At 44.8% G+C, this 15,613-nt stretch overlaps 1 protein-coding gene and 3 non-coding genes across 4 annotated transcripts in view; 2 read left to right on the forward strand and 2 right to left on the reverse strand.

Moving 5' to 3' along the window:
- The window catches only part of ZNF746 (zinc finger protein 746), a 74,131-nt gene that overhangs the window by 20,484 nt on the left and 38,034 nt on the right, over positions 1 to 15,613 (forward strand). The gene's annotated exons all lie outside the window — the stretch shown is intronic.
- TRNAC-GCA (transfer RNA cysteine (anticodon GCA)) lies at positions 3,968 to 4,039 on the forward strand. The gene has a single exon. It is a non-coding gene; the product is annotated as a tRNA-Cys (tRNA).
- TRNAC-GCA (transfer RNA cysteine (anticodon GCA)) lies at positions 6,824 to 6,895 on the reverse strand. The gene has a single exon. It is a non-coding gene; the product is annotated as a tRNA-Cys (tRNA).
- On the reverse strand, positions 11,041 to 11,112 carry TRNAC-GCA (transfer RNA cysteine (anticodon GCA)). Its single transcript has one exon. It is a non-coding gene; the product is annotated as a tRNA-Cys (tRNA).

Here is a 15,613-nt window from a genome sequence, read left to right on the forward strand (position 1 = left end):
AAACACAGTGATCACTTCTTCACATTTCTTGATGCAAATATCTCAATAATAACTAATGTTGTGGACAGGTGGGAGTACTCTGACTTCTCAACCTTCATTTTCCCGTCCTAATAGCATTCCGGTTTTCACTTGGATCGAGTCTGGTAAGACTGGACTCTCAGACCTTCTGTAACTAAGAAGTGGGCATGCCTTGATACTAACTGGGTCATGCAAATGGTCCCTCCTTGGAAGGAATCTGAGCCTTGGGCAAGAGACAAAGCACCCAGATTGGCTGGTTCTGGATTCTGCAAATGCACTTCCCTGACTACTCCAGCCTGGCAGTGAGATTGCTACTGCAGTCTTCAAAGCTGACTTCAGAATCTTGGAGTTTTACTTGGCCCTGCCTTTCACATTGTCGTAGCAAGTTTGTGATGCATTTCCAATAAATCACTCTCAAATGACGAAAAGAAGTTTGCTGGAAAATGGATACAACTGTTTAAACCCTCTTCTTACTTTCTGGCAACTGGAAGAGCAAAGCAGTGATGTGCTTGAACCAGTGGTGGATGAGGGTCAGAAGCTTAGTAAGAAAAACCTATCTGGTTCTGCAGAAATGCAAAAACTTTCTCAAATAATAAAACCACTGGAGTCACCAAAATGAGGTCAGAGAAACTGAATCGGGTGTCACTGCACGATGAGACAGCAGTCTAGATGCTGTATCTTCTGTGCAACATGATCAGGAAGAAAGGTGAAATCTCGGCAGCCAGGACCTGTCTCCGCTGACCCATTTCAACCCTTATTCGAATCAGTTTCTTTTCAGATAAAAGCATTTCTTAAGTGACACTGACGATTGAAACCATTGGTTTTTTAGAAAGCAAGGCTGAATTGTCTGGAAAAAAGCAAAGAAGTCATTTCAGAGATAATACATGTTTATATGTGTATAATTTTCTTACAACAGTTAACTCTTCTTCCTGTTTTAAGATGATTTTTAACAATAGAAGTCTTGATTACTTTTTCATGCCAATAAAACAAAAAACTTCCAGGACACCTTGCATAGTCGCTGCATAGTATTCTGTGTGGCTGCTGCTACCATTTATTTAGCCAGCCGTTCTTTGTTGGGTATCTATGCAGCTTCTAATTCCACTCCTATAGACAACTCTGCAAAGGGTCTTGTTGAAGATGTGTCTCTGTTTTTCATCTTATTTTGCTTTATCATAAATTCCTAGACATGGGATTTCTGCATATGCATGTTTAAGCCATTATATTGTGAAATTTTTCTCCAGAAAAGACATATAGATATGCACTGTCAACATCAGAGTCTGAAAGTACCAGCAAATAGATTTTAATTGTGAAATATACATATAGAAAACTTACATATACTATTTAATACAGTATTTAATAAATACTGAAAGATACCCATGTATCCACTGCCAACGAAAAAATAAAACATTGCTAGCCACCCCCTTTCCCTGGTGGTTCAGCAGTAAGGAATCTGCCTACAAGGCAGGAGATATCAGAGATGCGAGTTGGATCCCTGGGTCGAGAAGATCCCCTGCAGGAGGATCTCCTGAGGATCCTGCAGGCCACCTCAGGATCCATTTGTGTCCCCTTTACTTATCACAACATCTTCCCTTCCAACTTGTATCCTGGTCTTTGTGAAAATAACATGTGTGTATCAGTTAGGTCATGTTCATCAGCTCTGTTATTGATTCTCCACACCCTACTGCCATATTATTTATCTGTTCTGTAACTTATTGAGAAAGGTAAAGTCTCCTCAACCCTATGATTGAGGATTTGTTTATTTCTCCTTTTTATTTCTGTCCATTACGTTTTATATGTTTTGATACTATGTTATTGGGTGCATTTAGATTTAGAATTGTAATATTTCCACTGACTTCCTTATCATTTTTTAGCAGATTAGAAATCATTCCATTTTATTAACATATGCCAAGTTCACATGTGGTCTGAATAAAGCCTTTCAAAATTTACTGTGAAATCCTTAATCAAAATACAGATTATGGGAAGAAGTAAAATTATTATTATATGCAGATGACATGATACTCTATACAGAAAGCCCTAAAGACTCTACACAAAGACTACTAGAACTGATAGTAAATTCAGCAAGGTAGCAGGATACAAGATTAACATACAGAAATTATTGCATCTCTTTACACTAACAATGAAATATCAGAAAGAGAAAAAAATCCCATTAAAGATCGCATTTTAAAAAACACCTGGGAATAAATCTGAGTGAGGACGTGAAAGACATATGCTACTAAATATTGACAAAGGAAACTGAAGATGATTCAAAGAAATGGAAAGATATTCCATGCTCTCAGACCAAAAGAATTACTTATCATGTGTGACTTGCCCATTCAAACAACGATTCCCTTCGCTAAAGTCTTAGGAGATGCATGGGTGTGTGGAGCATCTATATCTTCAAAATACATTTTAGTGGCTGTTCTCTGTAGACAGGGATGCTCACTGGAGATCTTACAGTGGAGAGGGATTCTCTGATTTCAGTGGGGAGGATCCTAGGGTGTTAGAGTTCAAGAAGAGTGACTCTTCACCTCCAGATGCTAGTTGGAGGTTACTCTCTGATCCGTGGCTGTGCTTGACCAGTCCTGAGGTCCCTGGGGCTGACGATGGGGAGCCCACCCCATCCTCCTCGACTTGTAGCAAAAGGAGATTCCTGACCTCTCACTCTGTTCCCAGATCTGAACCAGTTCAGAGGCCCGGCATCCCTTGAAAGGGAAATCTGAGTAAACTTGAGTAAAGGATTCTTCCAAAATATCCAACCGCGGGATGTGAACTCACTCCTATATTTCCCCAAAGCACCCTTCAGCCGTTTACCTGGAAACTTTTTACTAGGGCAAGACAAATACCCATGTATCTTCCAGATTACTGGTGTCTATTGCCTCTGTGAAACGTCGGGAGGTCTGATATTTGAGGGAACATCAGCATATCCCAGGAATGACGACATCCTATACCTCGCCCTGTCAAACCACAATCAGAGCTAATAGCCTCCCCTGGAGGGTCTCATCAAAGCCGAGGGCCAGAGGGAGGAAGAACCGCAGCAGATGTGAGCCGAAGCCTAGGTCTGTCTGGTGGAGCCCAGGAGGAGGCCGTGGGGGAAGGCAGGGTCCCGAAGGGGTCAGAATAGATACAGTGCAGGATGGAGGGAGTCTCAGTACCAATTACAAGCCATGGCCTTACAAGCAGTGCCTTCATCCTGGAATCCGAGATGGCTGCAAGAAGGAATATTTTCTTTCTTCCCACCATCTCCTTCTTCTTTTTACCTCCCAGAACTTAGCCGTGTTACAAGAATAATGAGTCCCATTCCTAACACACCTTTGTCACGGTCCTCCATGGCCCCCTGGGTGGCCACCATCCGATGTTTTAGCTGCTAAGAAGGATCAGTCAGTGACATCGCCAGAGCCTGTCCTTCGCTGGTGGGTGGTCTGTCCTGCTGCAGAGCAGGGCTTGGCAAGGAGAGGCCTGGACTCTAGGACCCCAGAGAGGTCAGCTCTTCAGCCGGGCCAACCTGCTGGTTTGGGGCCTCTTGTGGAAAGCTGGAGCTGCATTTGGGCCTCTTGGGGAGGCTGCAGGTTTCATGGCCAAATACCTGCCCTGGTGTCCAACCAAGCCTCTGCAGACTCTGCCAAGGCCCTGGACTTGGCCGCGGATGAAGGGAAACACCGCAGAGGAGGAGATGGCCATGGAGACCCAAAGTCCATCCGTGCTTCTAGAGGTCACAGTGTAGAGGCCCCAGGTGGGTGCTGAGAGAGGGTAGCTTCGGGTCAGGGCTGAGGAGTGTCCGGGCCCCACGAGCACAGGAGAGCTGAGCTCATGGTCAGAGAAAGGTCAGTTTGCAGTGCGGTCCGTCTGCCAGGTGCCCAGGCACAGACCAGGGGCGAACAGGAATGACAGTGTGCTGGTGAGGGTGGGGAGCACAGTGGTTAATAGCAATAAACCATAGCCACTCCAAGGAGGGGGTATAGCTCAGGGGTAGAGCATTTGACTGCAGATCAAGAGGTCCCTGGTTCAAATCCAGGTGCCCCCTAATGAGTGTGCTTTTATCCCCTGAAACAGCTCTGTTCCCCCAACTTTGAGATCTCTAGGAGGACAGGAAGAGAGAAGGGGAAGAGGGATCAGATGGTTACAGCTCTTCCTTTGTCATAAAGCCAGATGGGCTCCAACACCCAGCCCCACTGCCCTTGGTCAGACCCTTTCTCGTGGCTTCTGGCAGACTTTTGTCTTATTCTTTGCCAACCCATCACCAGAACGTTTTCCTCTATTTTAGCAGAAGCTTCTGAGCACTCAAATGAGGAGTCTGGAGGAACAAGAGCTTATGGTGAGAAGAGGGTGGGCCAGCCAAGCCATAGAGCCGACCAGGGAGAAACAGAAATGACTGGGGTGGGGAGAGACTTCCCTGGTGGTCCAGTGGCTGGGACTTTGCCTCCCAATGCAGGGGGAGCAGGTTCAATCCCTGATTGGGAAGCGAAGATCCCACATACCTCTAGGCCAAAAAAGCAAAACATAAACAATATTGTAACAGATTAAAAAATACAAACTTAAAATACAATGACTGGGAGACTGGAGGACCCTGCCTGGGGAGGCCACAATCACGAAACAGTGTCACATGAGAAAGGGTCGGAAGTGGGCTCCTGGCTTAGGGGAGGGGCCTCTAACTGCAGATTAAGAGGGTTGGATTTTCAAGCCCCTGCAAGCTTATTTCATTTAGTACCAGACATCGGGTGGAGGGCTTCGCAGGTGACTCAGTGGTAAAGAATCCACCTGCAATGCAGGAGACATAAGAGACACAGGTTCGATTCCTAGGTCGGGAAGATCCCTGGGAAATCCCATGGACAGAGGAGCCTGGCAAGCTACAGCCCACAGGTTCACAAAGAGTCAGACACGACTGAACAACTGAACACACACACACACACACACACACACACACACACACACACATGCGTGCACATCAAGTGGAAACCTTTCGGGTCATCTCTGGGGGAGGTCTATCTCACCCTACCCAGTCATGGCTCAGCCACAGGAGTGGGCAGCAGATGAAGGCAGTGGGCGAGCTTGTGCCCTGCCCTGGGGTGGGGGGGAGGGCAGGAAGAGCCTGAGAACCAACCATGTGGATCTGGCCCCAACCCTATTATTAATCAGGCGTGTGTGCACAGGCACATCTCCTAATTATGGCTTTTCAAGCCTATAATATGGAACACAAAACTAAATTGGTGATTCCCAATTCTCCCTTTCTTTGGGGATCTTCTCCAGAGTTAAAAATAGTCTTTGGGGACTTTCCTGCTGGTCCAGTGGCTAACACTCTGTTCCCAAGGCAGGGGGCCCAAGTTCAATTCCTAGTCAGGGAACTAGAATCCACATGGCACAACTGTGACCTGGTGCCGCCAAATAATTTTTTTTAAAAATTCAGAAGAAATGATCTTGCCCCAAAAATTAAAAATGTAAAGGACTTCTCTGGTGGTCCAGTGGTTAAGAATCCATCTGCCAGTGCAGGGAACCCAAGTTTGATCCCTGGTCCAGAAAGATTTCACATGCCACAGAGCAACTAAGTCCCAGTATGTCAACAACTGAAGCCCACAAGCCCAGGAGCCCATGCTCAGCAACAAGAGAAGCCACTGCAATGAGAAACCCACACACCGAAATTACAGAGTAGCCCCCACTTGCCACAACTAGAGAAAGCACATGCAGCAACAAAGACCCGGCGTGGCCATAAATAAATTTTTTTTTTTAATGGAGTTCTATAATTTCACAGCCAACCCTTCTGATTCAGGAGGTCTGACCTGGAGCCTTGAACTTCACGTCCATGAAAGCACATCCTGCTTTCCTACCTCATAGGCCCGTGTGCGACAGGCATCCCAGTTGGGGCAATGTGGCCTTAGTTTAGTCCAGAGGCCCTCCATGATGCAGCCATGGACTTCTACTGATGGTTTGGCCCTGGATGGCTGGCCGGGGGCAGAGGATGGTGCAGAAGGGGATGGCAAGTGGGGATGCCTTCCGGGTGCAATAGAGCAGGGCTCCTGGGCTCACTAGACACAGGGCAGCTCAGTGTCTGGAGGAGTGCTGGATACAATCACAGAGGCCAGGGGTCTCCGTTTGGCTGGAACAAAGAGATGAGCTTTTAAGGACAGCTGCGTCTTCCCTGTTCTTATTTTTACATTGTCACTAATTTTGGAATGTGATTCCAGCTTCTTTTCCCTGGCCAGAGCTGATGATGCGGCACAGAGGAGAGAGAGAAAAGAGGCAAGGAGGGTCAGGCCAGTCCTTCCGCCATCCCCTCACTCCTTGGCTTTATTCCCACAGCTGAGAAGGCTCGGCTGATCCTGTTCTTCCCCAGGCCCTGCTCTGTCTGGGTCTGTGAGTCACAGCAGACCCAGTGGGAGCTTTAGGACCTGGGGACATGGACCCTCAGTCCAGGACCTCTGACCTGCAGCCCAGCATGAGGGGCTCAGGAAGATAATTCAGAGGCTCCTGTCGGTTCAACCACTTCTGCATCGTAACCCATGTCGGGTGTGATGGAGACACACCAGCCATCTCTGTGGAGAACATGCGGATCTGTGGAAGGTTGAAATCTCTGGCTGGAGCTGAGGCAGAGCCAGAGGGGCTGAAAGAGGCAGGGATCTGTGCCTTGTACTCTTCCGTTTTCATACAAGTCACCCAAAGGAGAACCTTTAAATTCAGATTGAGTCTTTCCCAGGAGTTGTGAGTCAAAGGGTTCAAACGGCTTTGTCTTTCTTCTCCAGGTGTCCTGATCTGGGGAAGAGGGGTGTGGACAGGTAATGTCAGACCCACTTTGGGACTGAAAGTGAGAAAAGGGAGGGGGCACCTGGATTTGAACCAGGGACCTCTTGATCTGCAGTCAAATGCTCTACCCCTGAGCTATACCCCCTAACCTGGTAGGGTGGTATAATTAACACCTTTTACTGTGTTGACATACCAGTATTCCATCTTGCTGGTTGGGATGTCCTGGTCAGTTCTGCTTTTTTGAACCCTGGCCTCCTAGGTGCCAGGGACCAGCCTTTGTCCCCCCATCACTTCTTTTTTTTTTTTTTTGTTCCCCCATCACTTCTATATGCATCTGGCTGGAGACCCCCTGGTAGCCTGGTTGACCTTTACAGGTGGGGAGACATTTCAAATGATCCAGATAATCCTCTTGGGTATTAATAGTCTCTGAGCATATACTGTGTGTCAGGCAGGCTGGGATGACAACGTAACTGTGACATGGTGACATTGTCTTCTCCCACTTGAAAGAAGTTCACAGCCTATACCCAAGAGTTATTTAAAGACATAGAATAATGTTTATGAGAGTTCATCAAGTGAAAAGGCAGTTACGAAAGTGTGTCTGAGAATTATAGGTGATTTCAACTTTTTGTGTGTTTTTCTCTTTCAACTTTTCTATATTGAGCTTGCTGCCATTGTAAAAAAAAAAAAAAATGTTACTTAGGAAAAATGATACTCTAGAAGAGTGCCACTTGTAGGAATGTATCCTTCAGAAATACTCATGAATGCACAGCCAGTGGTAGAGACCCACTGCAACATTTTTATGTATTAGCAGTGAACTGGAAACCACCTAAATATCCACTGAAAGGGGACTGGCTATAAACATTAGATACAGTCATAGGAATATGATGCAACAAGAAAAGATAAAATTGGTCCAGAGTTGTGTCATGGAAAGATGCTTAACAATACAATTAAGTGAAAAAAAGCAAATTGCATGACAAATGCATGTATGCTGTAAGTTTATTTGGGCTTTTTAAAAAGCTACTGTGGGAACTTCCCTAGTGGTCCAGTGGGTAAGACTGCACACTCCCAGTGCAGGAGACACAGGTTCAGGTTTGGGTCCGATCCTTGGTCAGGAAACAGAACTCCTGCATCCATCCCCGCGTAAATGTCTGAGAATAATTAGAGGAAACCTCAACTCTGAGGTTAGTTGAGCCTTGCAGTACAGTGAGTCCCCTACATACAAACCTTCAAGTTTTGAACTTTCAAAGATGAGAACATGTAAGCCAGCCCTGATATATCAGCTGTTGCAGTGCCCTACTGTACTTTTCAAGGTACTGTGCTATAAAATTAAAATGTTTTATTTTTTGTTTTTTTATGTACATATTACATGTGTGAAAAGTATTATAAGCCTATTACAATATACTAGGTAGTACTAGATAGTCGATTGTATTTGTTGGGTCCCCAGGCTAACTTAGCTGGAATCAGGAACAAATTGGATTTATGAACACACTCTGAACGGAACTCATTTGTATGTAGGGGACTTACTATAAATCGAAATGTGGATGGCAGCGTTTTTAAAGGCAGAGAAAGTTTTTTACATTCATTCTTGGAGCAAGGTATTCAAGGAAGGGCCAGGCCCCAGCTAAGTGATGAAATTATATACACAACTGACAAGGCCTCCCCCCAGCCAGAGGGAGACAGCTGGGGGTGGGGTGGCCCCAGGGAGCCTCCTGAAGGGCAAGAGACAGGCGGATGCTACTGCTTCCCACGCAGAGCCTGCATGGTCAGTCCTGTCCGACTCTGATGGCTTGGTGGTTAAAAAAAAAAAAATCCGCCTGCCAATGTGGGAGACTCAGGAGATTTGGGTTCAGTCTGTGGGTCAAGAAGATACCCTGGAGGATGTAATGGCAATCCGCTCCAGTATTCTTGCCTGGAAGTTTCCGTGGGCAAAAGAGCCTGACAGGCTACAGTCCAAGGGGCCGCAGAATCGGACACGACTGAGCACACAGCCCATTACCTTATGGGAAAGGTTAAGAAGGAAGGAATCACCCCGGTCAATGGGGTTCCAGACTGATTTCAGGACTGATGAGCCGGGTGGCAGGACCAAAAGGAGCAAAGGGGAGGCAAGACGGAGGCTGCCATCAGTGAGAGAACCTTCACGATCAGGAGGCATCCAGGGAGGGCAAGGCCAGGAAAGGGACGGGCAGCCAGATTCTAAGCCAAAAGTCCCAGTGCTTATGAAGCTGGAATAGCAATCGCCACCTCCCTGAGGGAAAAAACACTAATTTAAAGATTCAAGTCTCTTGTTAACAAAATCAATGAGCTTTAATGATGAGGAATTAAAGCACAGCCCTGAAAATTAAAGAAGTTTTGTTTGTACAGGCACGTATGTATATGTTGATAAGACAAATCGGAGGGAACAGAATAGTTCCAACACAGGAAGTTAGACAAAGAGCTATTTGCCAGCTTATCAAGTTAGACAAAGTCTCAAGGAAAACTCGAGTTGGCCATGCTCTGTCTTAAATGGCCATTTCTCTGTATTGTGTTTTCCGGCCATTCAATAGAAAGAGATTAAGACTTTCTTGCAGTCAAATAGTTTTATTATGAGAGGCTATTTTTAACCCATATAGACTTTTGCTGTTTATATAACCTGAAACATCATGAAATGCATTTCAGGTAGTTGTAAGAAAGGTCATAAAAGCTGGTTAGTGTTGGGGATGATAAAATTAAATTGATAAAATTCAAATGATAAAATTCCCATGAAATGTACTTCTGAATTACATGCTAAAGTCTGAACCCACAATGAATTCTTAGATCATCAACCAAAACATTTGTTCTCCAAGCCAGAAAGTCAGAGTTCTTTAGTTTTGAGATAGTTGATATTATTTACTGGTCCCTAGTGCAGAAGTTTACTTTTAAAGCTTGAACGAGACATAAAATTGTCTTTGATAATTACACAACCCAAACTTACACTTTCACATGTGTTTCACATCCTCTGCACGCTCTCTGAGCCCCTCGCAGGGAGGGCTCTCTCGGGGGGTGATGGGTCCTGGTGGCTTGGCTTGGAAATAGATCAGTTCCACCTTGTCCCACAGAGAATGACTGGACTGAGACAGGGGAAAATGAAGGAAACCAAGAAATGCTGGAACAGCAATTGTTCCTGGAGGATGACTTTAAGGTCAAGTGACAATATCCTTAAGAATGGAGGAGAGCCAGAACACAAGATGCTGGGCAGACATATTGCAGAAAAGAAGCTACTCTGACTTCATGTTGGAAACTATTTCTTTGTCTTGCTTTTGGTTTCTTTTGTTATTTGTGTGTGTGTGTGTGTGTGTGTGTGTGTGTCAGGTTGCTTCAGTCACATCCGACTCTGCGACCCTATGAACTGTAGCTCACCAGGCTCTTCTGTCTATGGGATTCTCCAGGCAAGAATACTGGAGTGGATTGCCAGGACTTCCTCCAGGGGATCTTCCCGACCCAGGAATTGAAACTTTTCCGTCCCCTGCACTGGCAGGTGGGGTCTTTACCACTAGCGCCACCTGCAATCATACATAATAGCCTGCCTCAGAGAACCATGCCCCTCTGCCTGACTGTAAACTAAAGTGTCTTTGCTCAGCTCCTAGAGTGATCATCTGACCCTGACCACCTTGTGAATAGCTACAAGAAAAAGAAGAGATTGACGCACCCCTTCCAAAGCCTGGCTATTCCCAGAGATGTTTGTGAAGACTGAGAGGCTGAAGACCCTTCCACTTCACCTCCCACTGCCTCTCCCTCTAGATTCTGCCTTTTGACTTTAGTTCCTCATTGCTGCTCTCCCTCTGACTCTATAAAAGAACCTGGCGTCCAGACCCCCACAAGATGGTTACTCTGAGACACTAGTCTGCCATCTTCTCAGTCAGCCACTTTCCAAATAAAATATTCCCTGCCTCAACACCTCTTCTCTCAGATTCACCTGGACTCAGTAACAGACAGAGCTGGGATGAAGGAACCACTCTGAGAAGGCTTCTAAAATCTCTACTAAAGGTGGTTTCAACTTAGCTGCAGACTAGGAGCTCTGGGGAGAGTTTACCTTACCTGGGCTCCACCTCAAATACACTGATTTAATTGGTCTGGGGTGGGGCCTGGGAAATGGTACTTTTATAGACTCTTCAAGGGATTCTAATTTATACTCAAAGTTTAGAACTGCCAACTATCATAGTAAAGCTTCACAATTTCCTGGTTCTAAAAAAAACAAAAACAAAAAACTTTACATTGATGTCTAATAAGGAAGAAGCTGAAATGCAGTACCAAAAGGGAAAAGTTAAGAATAAGTAGGAGCACCCAGATTTGAACTGGGGACCTCTTGATCTGCAGTCAAATGCTCTACCCCTGAGCTATACCCCCTTCTGTGATGGTATGACTTAATTAATGTTGTTGTCTGTCCAGCCACACCCAGACTGCCTGTACACCTATGAGTTGCCACTTCAGGATGGACCTCTCTTGGAAACCGATAGATCTGCTGCTTGAAAACTCATCAACCTGCTACAGAAAAGGCAGCCAGCTCTCTCCTCAAAAACCACACAGCCTGTGTCCCCATCTCACCCAGCCCTGCCCCCAGCCTATAGCCTCAGGGTGTGGGCAGCAGCCTGGAGAAGCCTAGACATTGACTGCAGGATGGCCTTCAGAGTCAGATGACTGTGCCCATCATGGTGGGCAACTGAAGAACAGAAACTGGAGGCGATGGAAGTGTCTGTCCAAATTCACTACATGAGGGTCTAACAATCAGGGGCTGACACTCAGTTCAGGGAACTTTCTAGTAAACTCAGTCAAGGACACAAATGACGGTACCAACCTCTGTTTCTTCAGATAATAGAGATGTGATCACGGAGAGTCACCACCCCTAGGAACAGGCAGAAGTAGGTGAAAGAAGCCAATCTGAAAAGGATACATCCTGTATGGTTCCAACTATATGACATTCTGAAAAAGGCAAAGCTATGGAAAGATTTTAATGACCCAGATAACCACGATGATGTAATCACTCACCTAGAGCCAGACATCCTGGAATGCAAAGTCAATCGGGCCTTAGGAAGCATCGCTACAAACAAAGCTAGTGGAGGTGATGGAATTCAGCTGAGCTATTTCAAATCCTAAAAGATGATGCTCTGGAAGCGCTGCACTCAATATGCCAGCAAGTTAGGAAAACTCGACAGTGGCCACAGGACTGGAAAAGGTCAGTTTTCATTCCAATCCCAAAGAAAGGCAAGGCCAAAGAACATTCAAACTACCGCACAATTGCACTCATCTCACACGATAGCAAAGCATGGCTTAAAGTTCTCCAAGCTAGGCTTTAACAGTACATGAACCAAGAACTTCCATATGTTCAAGCTGGATTTAGAAAAGGCAGAGGAACCAGAGATCAAATTGCCAACATCCCTTGAATCATAGCAAAAGCCACAGAATTCCAGAAAAACATCCACATGTGCTTCATTGATTACGCTAAAGCCTTTGACTTTGTGGATCACAACAGTTGAGTTCAGTTTAGTCTCTGTCATGTCCGACTCTTTGCGAACCCATGGACTGTAGTACACCAGGCCTCCCTGTCCATCACCAGCTCCCATGCCCAAACTCATGCCCATCAAGTTGGCGATGCCACCCAACCATCTCATCCTCTGTCATCCCCTTCTCCTCCTGACTTCAATCTTTCCCAGCATCAGGGTCTTTTCCACTGAGTCAGTTCTTCGCATCAGGTGGCCAATTTATTGGAATTTCAGCTTCAGCATCAGTCTTTCCAATGAATATTCAGGACTGATTTCCTTTAGGATTCACTGGTTTTCTCTCCTTGCAGTCCAAGGGACTCTCAACAGTCTTCTCCAACACCACAGTTCAAAAGCATCAACTCTCCAGTGCTCAGCTTAGTTTATGGTCCAACTCTCACATCCATACATGACTACTGGAAAAACCATAGCTTTGACTAGATGGACCTTTATTGGCAGAGTAATGTCTCTGCTTTTCAATATGTTGTCTAGGCTGGTCATAACTTTTCTTCCAAGAAGCAAGTGACTTTTAATTTCACGGCTGCAGTCACCATCTGCAGTGATGGAGCCCCCCAAAATAAAGTCTGTCACTGTTTCCACTGTTCCCCCATCTATTTGCCATGAAGTGATGGGACCAGATGCCATGATCTTAGTTTTCTGAATGTTGAATTTTAAGCCAGCTTTTTCATTCTCCCCTTTCACTTTCATCAAGAGGCTTTTTAGTTCCTCTTCGTTTTCTGCCTTAAGGGTGGTGTCATCTGCATATCTGAGGTTATGGATATGTCTCCCAGCAATCTTGATTCCAGCTTGTGCTTCATCCAGCCTGGCATTTTGCATGATGTACTCTGAATATAAGTTAAATAAGCAGGGTGACAATATACAGCCTTGACGTACTCCTTTCCCAGTTTGGAACCAGTCGTTGTTCCATGTCCAGTTCTAACTGTTGCTTCTTGACCTGCATACAGACTTCTCAGGAGACAGGTAAGGTGGTCTGGGATTCCCATCTCTTGAAGAATTTTCCACAGTGTGCTGTGATCTACAGAGTCAAAGGCTTTGGCGTAGTCAATAAAGCAGAAGTAGACATTTTTATGGAACTCTAGCTTTTGCTATGAACCAATGGTTGTTGGCAATTTGATCTCTGGTTTCTCTGCCTTTTCTAAATCCAGCTTGAACATCTGGAAATTCATGGTTCCATGTACAGTTGAAGCCTAGCTTGGAGAATTTTTAGCAATGCTTTGCTAGCATGTGAGATGAGTGCAACTGTGTGGTAGTTGGAACATTCTTTGGCTTTGCCTTTCTTTGGGATTGGAATGAAAACTGACCTCTTCCAGTCCTGTGGCCACTGCCGAGTTTTCCAAACTTACTGACATATTGAGTGCAGCACTTCCACAGCATCATCTTTTAGGATTTGAAATAGCTCAACTGGAATTCCATCACCTCCACTAGCTTTGTTTGTAGTGATGCTTCCAAAGGTCCACTCAACTTCACTTTCCAGGATGTCTGGCTCTAGGTGAGTGATCACGCCATTGTGGTTATCTGGGTTATGAAGATCTTTTTTGAATAGCTCTTCTGTGTATTCCTGCCACCTCTTCTCAATATCTTCTGCTTCTGTTAAGTCCATACCATTTCTGTCCTTTATTGTACCCATCTTTGCATGAAATGTTCCCTTGGTATCTCTCATTTTCTTGAAGAGATCTTTAGTCTTTCCCACTCTACTGTTTTCCTCTATTTCTTTGCATTGATCACTTATGAAGGCTTTCTTATCTCTCCTTGCTATTCTTTCGAACTCTGCATTCAAATAGGTCTTTCTTTCCTTTTCTCCATTTCCTTTCACTTTTCTTTTCTCAGCTATTTGTAAGGCCTTCTCAGACAACCATTTTGCCTTTTGGCATTTCTTTTTCTTGGGGATGGTCTTGATTACTGCATCCTGTACAATGTCATGAACCTCCATCCATAGTTCTTCAGGCTCTCTATCAGATTTAATCCCTTGAATCTATTTGTTACTTCCACTGTATAACTGTAAGAAACTTGATTCAGGTCATACCTGAATGGTTTAGTAGTATTCCCTACTTTCTTCAATTTAAGTCTGAATTTTGCAATAAGGAGTTCATGATCTGAGCCACAGTCAGCTCCTGGTCTTGTTTTTGCTAACTGTATAGAGCTTCTCCATCTTTGGCTGAAAAGGATATAATCAATCTGATTTCAGTGTTGACCAGATGGTGATGTCCATGTGTATAGTCTTCTGTTGTGTTGTTGAAAGAGAGTGATTTCTATGACCAGTGTGTTCTGTTAGCAAAACTCTGTTATCCTTTGCCCTGTTTCATTCCATACTCCATGACCAAATTTGCCTGTTACTCCAGGTATCTCTTGACTTTCTACTTTTGCATTCCTGTCCTCTATAATGAAAAGGACATCTTTTTTGGGTTTTAGTTGTAGAAGGCCTTGGAAGTCTTCACAGAACCATTCAGCTTCTTCAGCATTGATGGTCGTGACATAGACTTGGATTACTATGATATTCAATTGTTTGCCTTGGAAATAAACAGGGATCATTCTGTCATTTTTGAGATTGCACCCAAGTACTGCATTTCAGACTATTTTCTTGACTATAAGGGCTACTCCATTTCTTCTAAGGGATTCTTGCCCACAATAGTAAATATAATGGTCATCTGAGCTAAATTCACCCATTCCAGTCCATTTTAGTTCTCTGATTCCTAAAATGTATCTGTTCTCTCTTGTCATCTCCTGTTTGACCACTTCCATTTTACCTTGATTCACGGACCTAACATTCCAGGTTCCTATGCAATATTGTTCTTTACAGCATCAGACTTTACTTCCATCACCAGTCACATCCACAGCTGGGCATTGTTTTTGCTTTGGCTCTGTCTCTTCATTCTTTATGGAGTTATTTCTCAATTCATCTCCAGTAGCATATTGGGCAACTACCGACCTGGCAGTTCATCTTTCAGGGTCCTATATTTTTGCCTTTTCATACTGTTCATGGGGTTCTCAAAGCAAGAATACTGAAATGGCTTGCAAGTGGATCACAACAAACTGTGTAAAATTCTTCAAGAGATGGGAATCCCAGACCACCTTACCTGTCTCCTGAGAAACCTGTATGCAGGTCAGGAAGCAACAGTTAGAACTGGACATGGAACAACAGACTGGTTCCAAATTGGGAAAGGAGTACGTCAAGGCTGTATATTGTCATCCTGCTTATTTAATTTCTATACAAAGTACATCATGGGAAATGCTGGGCTGGATGAAGCACAAGCTGGAGTCAAGATTGCCAGGAGAAATATCAATAAGGTCAGATATGCAGATGACACCACCCTTATGGCAGAAAGCAAAGAACTAAAGAACGTCTTGATGAA

Source organism: Odocoileus virginianus, chromosome 1 (genome assembly GCF_023699985.2).
Source record: "Odocoileus virginianus isolate 20LAN1187 ecotype Illinois chromosome 1, Ovbor_1.2, whole genome shotgun sequence".
Lineage (NCBI taxonomy): Eukaryota > Metazoa > Chordata > Mammalia > Artiodactyla > Cervidae > Odocoileus > Odocoileus virginianus.